The sequence below is a fragment of the Corvus cornix genome, chromosome 6 (genome assembly GCF_000738735.6).
Source record: "Corvus cornix cornix isolate S_Up_H32 chromosome 6, ASM73873v5, whole genome shotgun sequence".
NCBI classification, from domain to species: domain Eukaryota; kingdom Metazoa; phylum Chordata; class Aves; order Passeriformes; family Corvidae; genus Corvus; species Corvus cornix.
The window spans coordinates 17,770,974-17,785,459 of NC_046336.1; the positions used below are offsets into that span (position 1 = coordinate 17,770,974).

The 14,486-nt window shown below is 41.9% G+C and overlaps 1 protein-coding gene across 4 annotated transcripts in view; it reads right to left on the bottom strand.

The window, feature by feature from the left end:
- Window positions 1-14,486, bottom strand: part of C6H10orf71 (chromosome 6 C10orf71 homolog) — a 52,031-nt gene that overhangs the window by 16,584 nt on the left and 20,961 nt on the right. For 2 of the 4 annotated variants that reach the window (XM_019293945.3, XM_019293946.3), the window contains exon 1: window positions 5,126-5,440. The exons of the other annotated variants lie outside the window; for them this stretch is intronic. The gene's annotated coding sequence lies outside the window, so the exon portion shown is untranslated. Of the gene's footprint in view, window positions 1-5,125; window positions 5,441-14,486 lie in introns of those variants that run through there. 4 annotated transcript variants of the gene reach the window in all.

A 14,486-nucleotide genomic window follows, 5' to 3' on the forward strand; every position in this document is an offset into this window, starting at 1 on the left:
CAGGGCAGGGAACCAAATCAATGTTTTCTGAATCACACAAAAAGAGCTTAAACATTTTCAGGTAAGGCAAAAATATGCCTTCCCACTGCCCTTCATAACTCGTGGTATTTTATTCCCTGCAAAAATTCACCCCACTTTCAACTGAGTGTTGAAAGTGGTGCTGTAGCTTGGCATTATCCATACAGATTTGGACGTGACTGACTGCAAAGATCTCTGCTTCATCTCAGGAGCTTGATACCTAGATCTTGCTAAGATTGTTAGAACTCAAGCCTTCCTCACTAGTTGATGGTGACAGCTGACTTTACAATACTACAGCCCCCTCACTGAGCACTGGAAGGATTTTGGCTGATGAGACAGGTATTCATCTCCTTCCATTCAGTCTCAAGCAAGACTTAGACAATGAAAGCTTCTGAGTTTTCACTTCCTGAATGGGAGAAAGGAGATTTTCCCACAGCAGGGGGAAAGCTATGAAGTATCACAGCATTGCAATGGCTAGAGGTAGGAGATGACAAAGGGGGAAGGGAAATAAAACACATGGACAAGAAAACAAATGTAATGGTTTGGATGCCTTGTATCAGGAGCATGCCCGACAGTCCCAGCCCCTGCCGTAGGAAAATTGTAATGATGCCAGCAAGTATGGTAGACACAAGAGGGAGGCAGGTGTATTCTCCTCTGTGACCTACACAATGAATTCTGCAGCTAGCAACAAGCCATGCCTCACTTCTCTTTCCAGGCTGGGGAATCTGAAACCATCCCCCACTTACACGGCCCTCTGCTCATCAGCCCCAACACACTGATACCATCAGCACTGTCAAGTTTACACTTAAACCATTTAAGCTTCTTGACAAAGAGATTCTGACCCACATCCTTCACACACGATACAGTCTCAGGAAATAACAGGAATATTCCTTTACTGGTAGTCTCATTTGCTCTTTTTCTTTATAACTTCTGGATATTTTCAAGGTTTGGACAAAGACTTCGCTGAATCTGTTTTCTATTAAGAAAAGAATTCAAGATGCTTGTATGTGCTAGGTTCAAAATTGTTTCAACTTCTAACTCACTGAATTCCACTGGATTTAGGGACAGGCAATATACTGAAATATCTGTCTTATGTTACCAAAGACAAAAAGGTGTATGCATCAGAGGTGGGGGAGAAGGTGGAGGCTTTGGTTTAGAAAATTTTCTGGCTCAGGCTGCAGGAACAGAGCTATTTCTTATCTACACCTTGCTATAGCTTTCAAATGCAGCCAAGAGAGCACCACTCCACTCCTAAGCAAGCAGTGTGGCAGGGAGGGTAATACTCACGTGCATGCCAGAGTGTATGACTCAAGCACATGACCATCCTTTCACATAACATCTCTCCTCCGATGACAAACTGCTCCTCAACTATTTGTGATTATAACAGAACCATTCCAGTTGAAGGACAAAAGCAGTGGCTTGCCTTCTGCCCGCTATCTGGAACATGGCCATGGGGCAGCTACACACCTCTGGGAGGACTCTCAGAGGGCAGGGGCAGCCCACTCACCCTTGCCCGCAGGTATCTCTGGAGACCCCACTACTTTCCTCCTTTTGAGGAGCAAAAGCCAGGAGAAAAATCTCACCCTGTACAAGATGGAAGCTCCTTCCAGCTCCCTCTTCATTGTGCACAGGAGTTGTTTTGGTTTTGCCCTGGGAAATGCAGACTCCCTATTCAGAGACTGATTAATTGTTATGATTTAATGGTGTGTCCCCAAGGCAATTCCTCATTGTTTCACAGTTAATGCACATGCTACGGTGTTTCTTGTGATTATTCTGTAAAGGATATATGCAAAAGACAGAAAAGGAAACATCAAGAGTTTTAAGCAGAATCCACTGTTGTTCCCCAAGAGATAGAGGGATGACTCCAGTGGAGTCAGTCCCTCAGCAGCTTCAATGGTGCTGTCAGCACAGTGCTTTCCCAGACCCTCTGAAGAGGCCTGCAGACAAACAACAGCATCACCATCAGCCTAGTGCTGTCACCAGATACATCTCCTTTCCCATCCCTTCTCCTCAGTTCTCCTACACACCATAGAAGTGGCAATTCTAGCCACTTGTCTATGGCTTCATTCAATTCACAAGCCTGGTCAAAGACTAATTTCTCAGTTTTGGAGAAACAATCCAAATCCTAATATCGCTTCTTCAAAGCAGATAAATCAGAACAGAAAGTGTCAGTGAACAACATCATGATAAGGAGTGCTGCCCCACTGCTCCAGCACAAACCATGACACAGCTTGCAGGGGTCAGTTCCCTCTGAGTATGATGTTGTTTCTGCACCAGCATCCTGGGCAGTCCTGGGCACTCATCCCAATTTCTGCACAACGGAGCCCTGTGCTTTGAAATATGCATAGGATGGAGACAGGGACACGTGAAATACATTTCAACAGAACAAAAGCCATCCGAAGTGTGTAAAATTGTACATGGGTCTATAACGACGCACACAGGCAAGCCAAGCTGGCCTCGAGGTATGACAACTTATGTCTGATCCAGGTAAAGTTGATAGACAGAGGCACATCTGAGACTGAGGATCTGCAGGAGCTGCAAATTGCCAGAGACTGCTATTTGCTGAATTTGCTGTTAAGGTGTAGCCAAATGTTAACCACATCCATCTCTTTTAAATACTCTTCCAAAAATTTCAGGGATTTTCGTATCTGTCTTTTGCAAGTGGAAAGTATGAATTAGGTGGCCTTCGTGTACCTGACTGTCATACCCATATCAAAGTCCCCAAAACAGCCTTTGACACAGTGTGTAGGTAACAGGGAAGGCATCCTTGAAACTAATGGGATGTGGCTATGTGAGAGGCTGAAAATAAAGATGCATCCCTATTTGACCTTCCTGGCTCATGAAGATTGGTCTGACTGTTACCAGATGATTTAGATTAATCATTACTAGTTACTGCCTTCTTGTATATCATTATTTGCAAGCACAGGTGATGGATGATAAAGAAACCTACAACTATAATTAAATATCTGCTTTCTATTCCTGTCCAAAGAGGATCATTTTGCAGGGAAACCCAAGGGAGACCTTACTTCTAGGTGAGGGTTGTCCTCTTACAGCTTCAATGCTGCCTCAATTTCTCTGAGACTGCTAAAGGACAGAGTCCTGGTGGCAGTCTCTCCCACCAACCATACTTGAAAGCCATAAAAACCTGGCAAGCAACAAGATAGTCACAACACACTAAGCTCAACACACACACACAAATATACATATATATAATATATACATATATATACATATATGCATATATATACCCACACAACTTCAGATATGTGTAAGTAATCACTGATCCATCCAAAAGCATATGCAGGCTTGATTGAAGAGGAACAACCTTATCTCAGGTGAAGTTCCCCTCTGAGTGAACACATGCAGCTCCCACTATGCTCCTTTCCCCACACACCTGTCAGCTGGCTCACAGACAGCTAATCCCCAAATGCAACACAACCTCAAACACTGCACAGTTACCTCTAAAAGCAATGAACTCATCCTCTCACTTGGAGTAGCCAAAGCTCTGTGTGACCTGGCACCCCAGCTGCAGGCAAGGCTGCAGCTAAAAACCACTTGCAGAATTTCCCTCTGCCAGCAACTTTCCCTGTGTGTAAACTCAGCTGGACTAAAGGAAGACTGATACAGATGTGTGGTATTTTCTGCCAACATGGCTCATAGGGTTAGTTGACTTTGTTTCTGGTCTTGGAGGGATTAACAGTTTTGTGGACCTTTTCCACAGCTCTGGTAATGCAAGTACAGGTGAGACAAGCATTTCACAGAAGCAGGTAGGAGCAAGAGGCTACAGAGCAAAATTTCTGTGTGTTTTTGGTTTACAGTGCAGGGATGCAATTACACCTGCAAACCTCCACCCAGCTGTGGCCTTCAAGTTACAACTGTTTTGGTAACTAAGTTGAGAATGCATATATAAATACCTTCCTAATGACTGGTGTGGAAGGATGGAGAAATGTAGCTGGGGCTCCAGTGTACTGGGAATCTTTTACTTCTTAGTATTTGTCACAGACCTCATCCTGCAAGCATTAACTGAGGAAATTTGCTTTTTACAAGGTCAGTTCCTTGAAAAAGTGAAGAAAGAGAACCACAGACTTTGATCCTGTCCAGAAAGCTTATTTGTCCTTCTTATCTTGTCTCTCTGTTCCTTCTCCCCTGCCTCTCTCCCAGAAATGGCAAAGGACTAGAGAGGAACCCTCTAGCTGGCACTGTACAAAGTCAGTGTGAACCAGTCACTCTGGTCTGCTGCTGTAAAATTTTCTCTATTCATATTTAATCAGATTGCCTCTTCACAAGCCATTTTAAAAAGTCTAAGCAGTTTGGTTTCTCAGGCTCAATTTTAATTATTTCTGTTCTTTTTTTGCTGCTGAGTTCTGCTGCTAGACTAATAAAATGCAGTTCCTTGGGATAGCAGACTAAGAAGTTCTGCAACACCTGGAGTCAGAAAAGCTTATGCCATTTAAGAAATCTTCCAATAATTAAAATTGAATAAAAGTCATAGTCACAGTCATTTATAGTGGCCTCTTAGCACTGCATAGGTATTTGAACTATCTTACTTTTTCAGGCTCTGTGGCATAGTAATTACTTTTTATAAAATATTTAAATTATTTTATTCCTATTTGTTCCAAAAAAAGAAACATAAATGCTTTCCAAACTCTATACAAATCACTGAAGTTTTTAAGAGTTATCTGTAAGCAGTAATCATCTGGAAAGTAAAACTAATGTATATTTCCTTAAAGCTGCTTACAGCACAACGTGCAAGACAATTAAATGGAGCTTCATATCAATTTAGTGCTCTTTTAAAAAGATCATGCCCCTTTGCAAAATAATTGCATGTCATAAACAGTAATCACTGCAAACAAATCTCTGTGTATGTCTCTTTCCACACACAGACTTTCAGAGACAATCCTGCATTTCTCTGAGAAAAAAAAAAGCTAGACAAAATGAAAGGACATTCTACCTCCAATCACTAAAGAAAAGATTTAAAAGCTGTTGGATTTCTCCTATCTGATCAATCACACAACTGATCCTTGAGTGCACACACATTCACACACTTAGAAACCACCATTCTTCACAATTTCCTTGTTTTAAAAACACCCATATGCTTCCCCCTTACCTTCTGTGCTCCAGTTTCCTGATAGGGACAATGCAGGGCTGTGCTTTCTTCCCTTAAGTCAAAGCCCCAGCACATTTTAGAGCAGCCTGCTTACTATTAGCAGTTCCCATTATTTATGTGTGTCAGGCTCTTCTTCTGAACATGGTTATTTTAATAAAAAAGATGACTGAAAAATAAATAAAACTATAAAAGTAGAGGAGCTAACCCTTGAGCCCTCGCTGACCTGCCCAGCCAGGTGAAGTGAAATGAGCAAGGAATCCAAAGTTAGTAAAATGTATTTAAATAGTTATCAGGCAAGGGGAAACCAAACGGAGATCATGGTGGGGAAGAGGCAAACATACGTATTGGAATAACCACGCGGTGTCGAGTAACAGACAGATGAAACAAACAGTCATCAGCTATTTTTACATTCAGATTGGCCATTGGTAATTCTTCAGAGATAGCTAATACAGAAAGCAATGCTGTGCCATGGGCTCGCTGCTGCCAGTGAATCCTAGCTCAGAGCACTGCAGTTTTGTACCTACAGGTGGGAGGCAAAGAGTTTATTAGGGTCATCACTAAAAATACTGCGTACATATGCACACGAGTAACACATTACTGTCCTATGGGTGCTTTTTCATAAATAGCTCATTTCATCATCAAGGCTGGACAAATGTAGCTAGTGTTCTTGGAGTAAGGACCTCTTCCACTGTCCTTCCAAAGCAAACAAGACCAGCCATCCTCCTGGAAGGCACATGCCAGCATTTGGTTTCATTTGGCACGCTGCACTAGGATGTTGGATAATGGGGGAAATATGCCATGAAGTCAACAAGCAAAGTTTTTGTATGGCAGATGTAAACAATGCATGGCACCCTGTGCCATGCTGTGTGCACACAGTTCCTTACTGCAGTCATGGGACTCCTGGGGTTCAGCATCACGTTGGACTTGAATCACAGCCTACAGCAAAATGAAGAGCAGGATCTCCTGTAATTACAACCCAACCCCTGCTTCCATGGCAGAGCAGGACTCCACATGAACCCAGTGGTCATTTGCATTTTAAAAAGAGCTGCTAATTACATTGCTACATCATGACCAAGGCAAAACCCATGCAGTATCTGCTGCCTGAGAATCTCCAAGCACCAGGACATTTGTGATGAACTACTTGTACCTGAGATCCAAGAGCAGCCTGGGCTTGCCCCTTCTTTGAGGGACAATGACCTGCCTTCTCTAAAGCAACCATCAGCTTTGAATTCCCAACCTGAGAGAGGGGTCTTTTTCACATTAGATTCCAGCAGGAAGATTTTGCAAAGATGACTCTCCTAAAGTCCTGGTATGGGCTTTTGGTGCTCAAGTGTTTCTCCTAACTCATGCCAAATGTAATGCTGGTCTTGCCAAACATCAGGGCACTTCTAAGTGTAAGTTCTGGCCTGGAACTACACAGTTCCAACAGCTCCCCACGCTCTGCACCTGTAAGAGCACTTATGCACAAAGGTCTGGTGTACCATGAGTCATGCCACCTATGGACTGAGACATTGGAGAGAACTGGTGCACACTGAAAAAAAATGTTTGGGATTACAGGGGACAGTGGAAAAAGTAGTTTTCGGGCAACAACTGCCACTAACGTAGGCAAAACTGTCTGTATGTGTGTCTGTCTCTCCCACACATTTCTAAAGGGGGGGAGGAATGTATTTCTGGAATACTTGTGCTAAAAATAAACACATCTCTGCTGTCTATGAAGAGAGGCAGGTATAACCCTGCTTTCTGTAAGCCCTGAACTTGTGAACTGCTGAGAGGCTGAATCGCAACTAGAAAGATCCCTATGGAAATGGTAACTGCTAATGCAGGAAGGTTGGCTGATTGCTTGGAAAATCCAAAACAGGCCTCTCACACGAAAGCGGCTGGGGTTAACACTATTTATCAGGATAAATGTGGTTCACAGACTCCAGCTTTGAAAGGATTCAAATCTTGGGATAGGCATTAAGCTTATTCAAATACGGTGATAATAAATAGATATATTTGCTAATTCAGTGTTCACATGCGAATCTGGGATCAGATGGCCTGTCATTAAAATAAAACCACTTCTGGGGAAAATTACTGAAAACCACACAGCAAACACGACCCAGTGGCACTTAGATGTTGTTATCCTGCTCCCAGGAAATTTAAAAAGCAAAAATTCCTGCTGGTTCCTTTCAGTGAATGCAGAGCAATAACAGATCACACCGAACTTTTGTAAACAGCAATTTGGACTGAAATTTTAAACTTGTATGAAAACAGTATGCAATTTGCACAAATATGTCAATGGAAAATGTATGTATGTCTGTATGCATAATGAACTCCATCTTTCACACTCACACTTGAAACTTCATATGCCTGGCAATGCTGAGAATTCTGACAAGAGAGCCTTATGCAAGAACAGTAGCTTTCAGCTTTTTCTGATTTGTATCCCATCCCAACACTTTCTCCAGGGAAATAAATGGAGTTCTGCCCTACTGACAGAGACAGTCTTTTTCCTTTGTTACCTTAGCTGCAAACCCCAGAGAAGCAGTATGCAGACCCCAAGGGGTCAATGCACCAATCACATGCAAAAAGTCCCTGGTACATGGAAACCAAAAAGTGGAACTGATTATAAACAGAAATGAAAACATCACCCTGGACTAGGAAACACAAGCATCAAACTGCTTTGGTTGTAGAAATTAAATGTTTTATAATTCTCATGGCATTAACAAGCAAGGGGTCTATTTAGGAACCCATGAGAGCAATAGGACTATATTGAGTTTTCAGTTGTTTGCTTACAGCACTTTTTGTCCAGCAGAGCAAGGCAGCTTCAGTTCTTACCTGGCAGCCACAGATTGAATGATTTGTTGGCTATTGTCATGGTGAGTGAAATAACTTGATCTCTGGGCACTGGACAAGGAGTGCAGGTGGGTGTAGAACATTGGCTGGACTGAGCAGCCTCAGGGTCGTATCAGCCAAACAAAAGCCATGAACCAGGGAAGTATTGATAAAGGTATTTTCTCTCCCAAAGGGGAACAAGATCAAAGCTGCATTTTCTGCTCAGCACCTCCTGTCAGCCAATGCAGGCTGTGCTGCACCTGGTACCAGGGGAAATGACAGGTCATATTCTTCTCTGTGTCCAGCCTCTTACACATCCTGGTTTGAACCAAATTCTATCCTGGAAGACCCAGCTAAGAAAATGTAGGTGAGAACATAAAGGTCCCCTGTACCTGAGAACCACTGGCAGTCCTATGGCCTCTCCCCTTGGGGCCATTTCTCCACCTTTCTGGAAAGGCTGCTTATCCCCCCCTTGTGCAGAATTTGTGCAATGAGACAGATTCAGGATTCATCCACAGCCTCTCTCCAGGTCTACTCCTTCAAACCTTGCCAGAAGATGCAGTTTATTGGTCCCAACTCCACAGACTCCTAGAATTCTGACAAGGAGAGAATTTTTTTTAAGCCCTTGTATTTTTTTCCTATTTGTCCTTATTGAAGCTTTGAAGCCTTGCAAAGTAAAAAGTCTCTGCAAAAGGAAGCTCCAGAAGAAATCTGAGAAGAGTTCAAGAAAAAGAAATATTTCCTTAATTTCATCTTTCATAATTTTATAATATGGAGTTCAATATAATAAAATGTCAAAATTATTTTCATCCTGCCCTCAGAAAGTAGTAAAAGATATTACTTCCTAAAAAAATTGCTACGTTTCTTTTCTGAAATCAGATTTCTTATGAAACCAACAAACTTTGCTACATTTTGGATTTGACTGCATTTATGATCACTGGCAGACATTGGTTCCACCATCTTTTTGTCCATCTTTGAATAAGAACTTAAATGCAATTTTAAAAGAATTTCTGATCTCCTGATCTCCTGTCCCTGCTGCTGTGCCATCAATAGCACTCAGACTCAGCTGACTCAGAAACAACTTGTCTGGATTCCAGCCCGGAACACACATCCTAAAACTCTGTGAAGTGCCCGACCATGGCTCCAGGCTGGGGCTCAGCATCTCTCTTTTGGCTTTTGGGAACAGAATGTAGACTAGAAGGACTCTAAAAACACAGCCTCAGTGACTCTTTTGGCAAGGATGTCGATCACAACCGCACCCTGCTTATTTCCCCCAAATCAAACTGACTTTTCAGTCAGGAGCAGTCATGCTTTTAGCAGTAACACAGCCACCTCATGTAGAGTGATCACACATAAAGAACCCCAGAAAGATGCTTTTGCATGATCGCTTCACTACTAAACATTCTGCCAAGAATGGAAGATAGATGTGGCAGAAAAGAAACTAACTACGGAGAATGTTAAACAGCAGAAGATGGCTAAATTACTCTACAAGTAAAGATTAAACCTGCAAAGCACTCTTCTACCTGGGCCCATTTTTAAAAGGGTTTGCACTACCTAAAATAGCCAAAAAACATGCTAAGTACCTATCTGCCTTCTGGGCATCGATTTTCCTTGGAAATCTTTCCCTTCTCATCAGGATGTGTCAACAAAAACTGACAGCACTTGGCAATTTGCAGGAGAGGTTCAGCCTGTGCCGGGACATGCAATAAACCAGTCTTTCAACTCAAGTTTAAGAAATGAGCACACTTGTGACATATCAGATGAGGGAAAAAATACCTCTAAATAATCTGAGTGATCTAAAAATTAGTTCTCATCAGAAACATTATGTAGAAGCCAGTGACATTTAGAGATACTAGGCCAAATGCATTAGGTAATTTATAAACATAGCTATAATCCATCTAATTTCAGAAAAGGTTGGAAGAATGTGAGGTTACTGGCCTAGTGTAAATGTTTCCCACTTACAAATTGCAAAGCAAAAACTGGAGACCACAGGCTAATTAAAATAGCTGGACAAACAATGATGGGAACCATAAGGGGCTATTTTTAGGGGATCGTATGAGAGCCCAGGCAGCCAGAAGTCTAGTCCCTCCAGAGGTGTCACATGGCTGCTCTCAGAGTCCTTTGCACTCTCTCACCCCACCACAGACAAGGTGAACCAGACATTATGATATTTGTTCCAGCCCCACACACCTCCATCCAGATTTCATGCAGTATTTTGCATTTTACACAACACATTGGATGAATTCCCATGCAAGTTTCCACAGAATCACCATCCCTATCCTGTCCCAGGTTCCTTCACAGCTGAAAGATGGGGTTTGGGCAGTGTGAGCAGGGTTGGCTCCCCCCAGATGCTGGAAATGACAAGAGGAAGTTGTGGTATGCTGCATTATGAGAGGAAGTTGTGTTACGCTGCAGTTCAGCTGGTACTGCAGAGGTACTGCGGTTCAAATGTGTGTTTATCTCTGGGTGATAAGAGGTGAAGAAAGAAAAGATAAAAACTTGTTATAGTCTAATGATTTGCCTGAATTAAATGAGTTTTCATTTTCTGGTTTGTAGAATACACTTTCTGTGGGCCAAGAAGAAGAAAGAGTGAAGCACAGCAGAAGAAAACAATTTTATAATATAATTTTATTACTCAGCAGTCAATGAAGTATCGAAGCATGTGTGCATTATCTCAAAACCTCAGAGTCCTGAAAAATGTGTTCAGAAGATACTGGAGTGCAAAATGCCTCCCTGCATGGTTTTGTACTGGAGCACCGGTGGACAGTGAAGGGGAGGCCAGCTTGGTTTAGGAGAAAGGTTTCAGCCCAGCTATGAATTAGACAGGGAAGGAATTCAAATTTGCACTTCCTCTTTCTCAAACCAGCTTTCTCCCTAGCTCAGAATCCTTCTCAGGAAAGGATTATTGGAAACCACTAAGGTTTTGGAAAATATTTCATTTTTGCATGCCTTGGCAGAAAAAGAGATACCAGGAGTATGCAAGCCACAGCAAACACACTTGCCTAACCTGCTTCCAGTCCCCCAGAAGATCAGAGCACACCAGTTAACTGCAAGAAGCAACACAGCTGTTTGCATTTCTCATTCCAGTAATCCGAGTAATTATAATACCACTGCTCTAAAATGATATGACTTTAAGTCACATTTAAGAAAAGTAAGCAATCTAAAATCAGCATTCAGTAAACCAGAAAGCACTAGAGAGAGAATGAGAAGTTCATGCCCATCCTTTCAGAAAAAGCCAATGTGCAATTGTTCAAGGTTTTGCTGAATGTCAGGAATGGAAGATTAACAAGCAGTGAGATTATCAGCGTTAGAGGGAGGAATTCACGCTAACACAGCAAGGCCAAGAACAGCTAAAAACCTGGCCTGAAAGATAGCAAATGTGCTTCTCTGCAGAACAGTGCTAAATAATGACTGAGAAGAAAGGAGCCAAATGAAGAAGAGGAAAGCAACCACTGCAGAAAAGCGAGGAAACCGAAACAGAGCGTTCAGAGACAGAACTGCATCGTGCTGCTGCTCTGCAGGAATCGCTCCCAGCTCCTCTGCTTGCACCACACCTGGGCTGCCTGACACAGCCCAGGACCTGCCTGAAAGGTCCATGGCAAAATCTGCCCAGGGAATCGGGCAAGCAGGGCATCCAGGGATGAATATTCATACTTTCACTGTAGCTGAACTCAGAAAATGGAGTCAGTGATATATGTGGAGTAGATAGGAAGACACCATCAGAGAACACCCTAAGAATTCCCCCAGGCCTAAAAACTATGTCACAATCCCTTAATGATGATCAATTAGATGAGTCCCAGGTAATCAGAGACTAGTCCTAGCAGTAAAGTGATTCCTGGGACTGAAAGTCACTGTATGAAATGTACTAAAGTGACTGGTATCAATAAACTGACAAATGCAAACAGAATGATTCTTTAATCTCATTCCATTAAGGAACAGGCACGTGGTTTGAATTATGATCATATAAACCACTGCCTTCAGGCATTTTTTGAATGTTTCTAGTCTGCTAAACTCATTAGAAAATGCATGATGTCAAATATTTGAATAAAAATATAATGGGAATAAAGAGAAATACTGTCTTTTCAAAAAAAGTCACAACTGGTTTCCTTTAAACTTTACAAAAGTGTTTTAGACAAAAAAAGATAAATATAAAACAATAATGGAATCATTACTGGTGAAAATGCTAACACAAACAGGTACGTGATTAATTATCTTCCTGCAGAGATTAGGGACTCTTCTCTTAGGAACAAAACTCAACATGTTCACAAAATCAAGGCTTTTAGCTGACCAATAATGACACTCATACAGATATTCTCCTTGATTTCAGAAGGGTTTACACTCACTACACAGCACAGACTGAAGCATTTAAGCACTGCAAGCTTGAAATGCATTTTCATTGCAATCTTTTAGTTAGTGACAGAAAGTATTGCTGTTTCAAAACACAGCAGCAATTCCCATATCCAATGTGTATCTGAAATCCATTAATAAAATGACTGTGTATGCAGGCAGGCCTGGACAAAGAGGCAAGGCTTGATGTCTCCACTGGCAACAATTTTAACAGTGTCCATGTCACTTGGGATGGCAAGTCCCTCTGATTTCAATACTCCAGTCCTATCAAAGGACAGTAGCCTCTCAGACATTTCAAAGTGGCACACGAAAGCTGGGTATTTTGGAAATTGATGTTTACTGCAGAAGCAGCCTGGCATATGCAGCTGAGCCATCTCCAATCAACAGAAACCACTCCACAGACATGAGTGGGAGCTGGAACCTGCTCTGCTTGCTTATTGCTTCAAAGACGGAGTTTGTGCTGTCCTCGCAGGAGGGATGCTAATGAGATCTTGGACCAGTCCCTTTCCAGCCTAGTTGAGCATGACAAGTGTGAGACATCTCCATTGAAAAAATATCTCTACCCATTCTGAGAAGGTAGAGATTTTTAGGTAAACAATGGAAGGAAAAAAAATACAAAACTTCCATGCTAGCAGTGCAAGAACAGAAAAGACAAAGAAAGCAATGAATGGGTGCTGTGTATCAAAATGCATAAAAATGAAACACCATTTAAATAAAAATATTTTTGTATTGGTCAGTGTTAGATACCTTGATGAATGGTTAATTCCAGTGTCCTGGTTCACATTTTCCCTTACACCTTTCCAAGCTCTACCATTTATTTTGCCATCAATGTAATAGTAGTGAATAGTAGTAGTAGTCAATAGTAGTGAAATTTCATAGTTCCTTCAAAAATAATTTGCAGACTCATTGCTTCTACAAGATACTTCCAATATAATCACACAGTTCTTCTACTTACTATTTGAGCTACATTAATTTGTGAAGTCCATGTGATTTTAGTAATATTCACACAGTTTATCAGTGGTTTCCGCTGTGGCCGGTACGAGAGTGAGCAAACACCTAACCTTGCACTTAGAGATGATCTGTAAATCCAGGCCTATGTACTCCAGGCCTGTGTATACATGGTCCTGTTGCTTAAGACAAAAAATCCCAACCACTGTCAATTCGAATAAAATCACCCTACAAAACAGAGATTCATATAAAATACTTGTATTGGAATTCTTTCCAGATCTCACCCTTAAACACCTACAACATGCTTTGTAGTCATGTTGTTACCTTCAGAGCAACTAAACTATATGCTAAAGTTTACACTGGGAACTTGTGAAAAAGCCATCTTTCTCCTCTTCTGGCATTATGGACTATTCAACAGCTTATGCTGAGTCCTAGATGGAAAAACCTCCAAGGGAGGATTTTTACTAGCACATTCTGCCTTCTGCAAATTACTGTGGTATGATTGTAATTCCTTTGTGCTTCTTTCTAACTGCTGGTAGTATTTTTAAAGTGCCTATTGCTCTTGGGTCCAGAGCTGCATAAACAACAACAATAATAATTAATAACTTTTGCAATAATCTTCTGCCAAAAGAAATCTCAGCTTCAGCTTCAACTGGATACATTCATATGTCTTAAGTTGTTGTCTAGGGTTGCTATGCACTAACTGTTGGTATGTTCCATCTCAAAGGTGGCTCTTTGGGAAACTTTGAAGCTCTATAAATAGAAGATATTATTTATTATTATTGGAAGGGCACAGGAATGCAACAATTCACCCTAAGGGGACAGAGACACTTAAGAACACTTGTTTCACTATTGGATGCATGAATAGTTTACAATGTGAGGTAGAGAAAAGCTCTAGTGCCAAATATCCTGTATGAGCAAGAAGGTGAGATCCAGTGGACAAAATCCATCACACCCACTGCTAGCCTTTTACAAGTTTAAACTGATCTTGGCTCCTTTCCTCATCCCTGGAGGTTAGCAGACACCTCTGGGATACCTGAAATGCCCTTCTTCCTGTAAGGAAGAATCACAATCTCAGGACACCTGGCAGACGAGAGAGGAGCCTTCCTGAGCAGCTTAGCCCAGGCACCAAGCACTGAGACAGCTGAAGAGAGGTGGCAGGACTCTGGCCCTAGAAAGGGGACAGAAACCCAGCAATGGCCAAGATCCCCTGAGCAAGGAAATACAAAAGAAACACACACCAGAGGAGATTTAA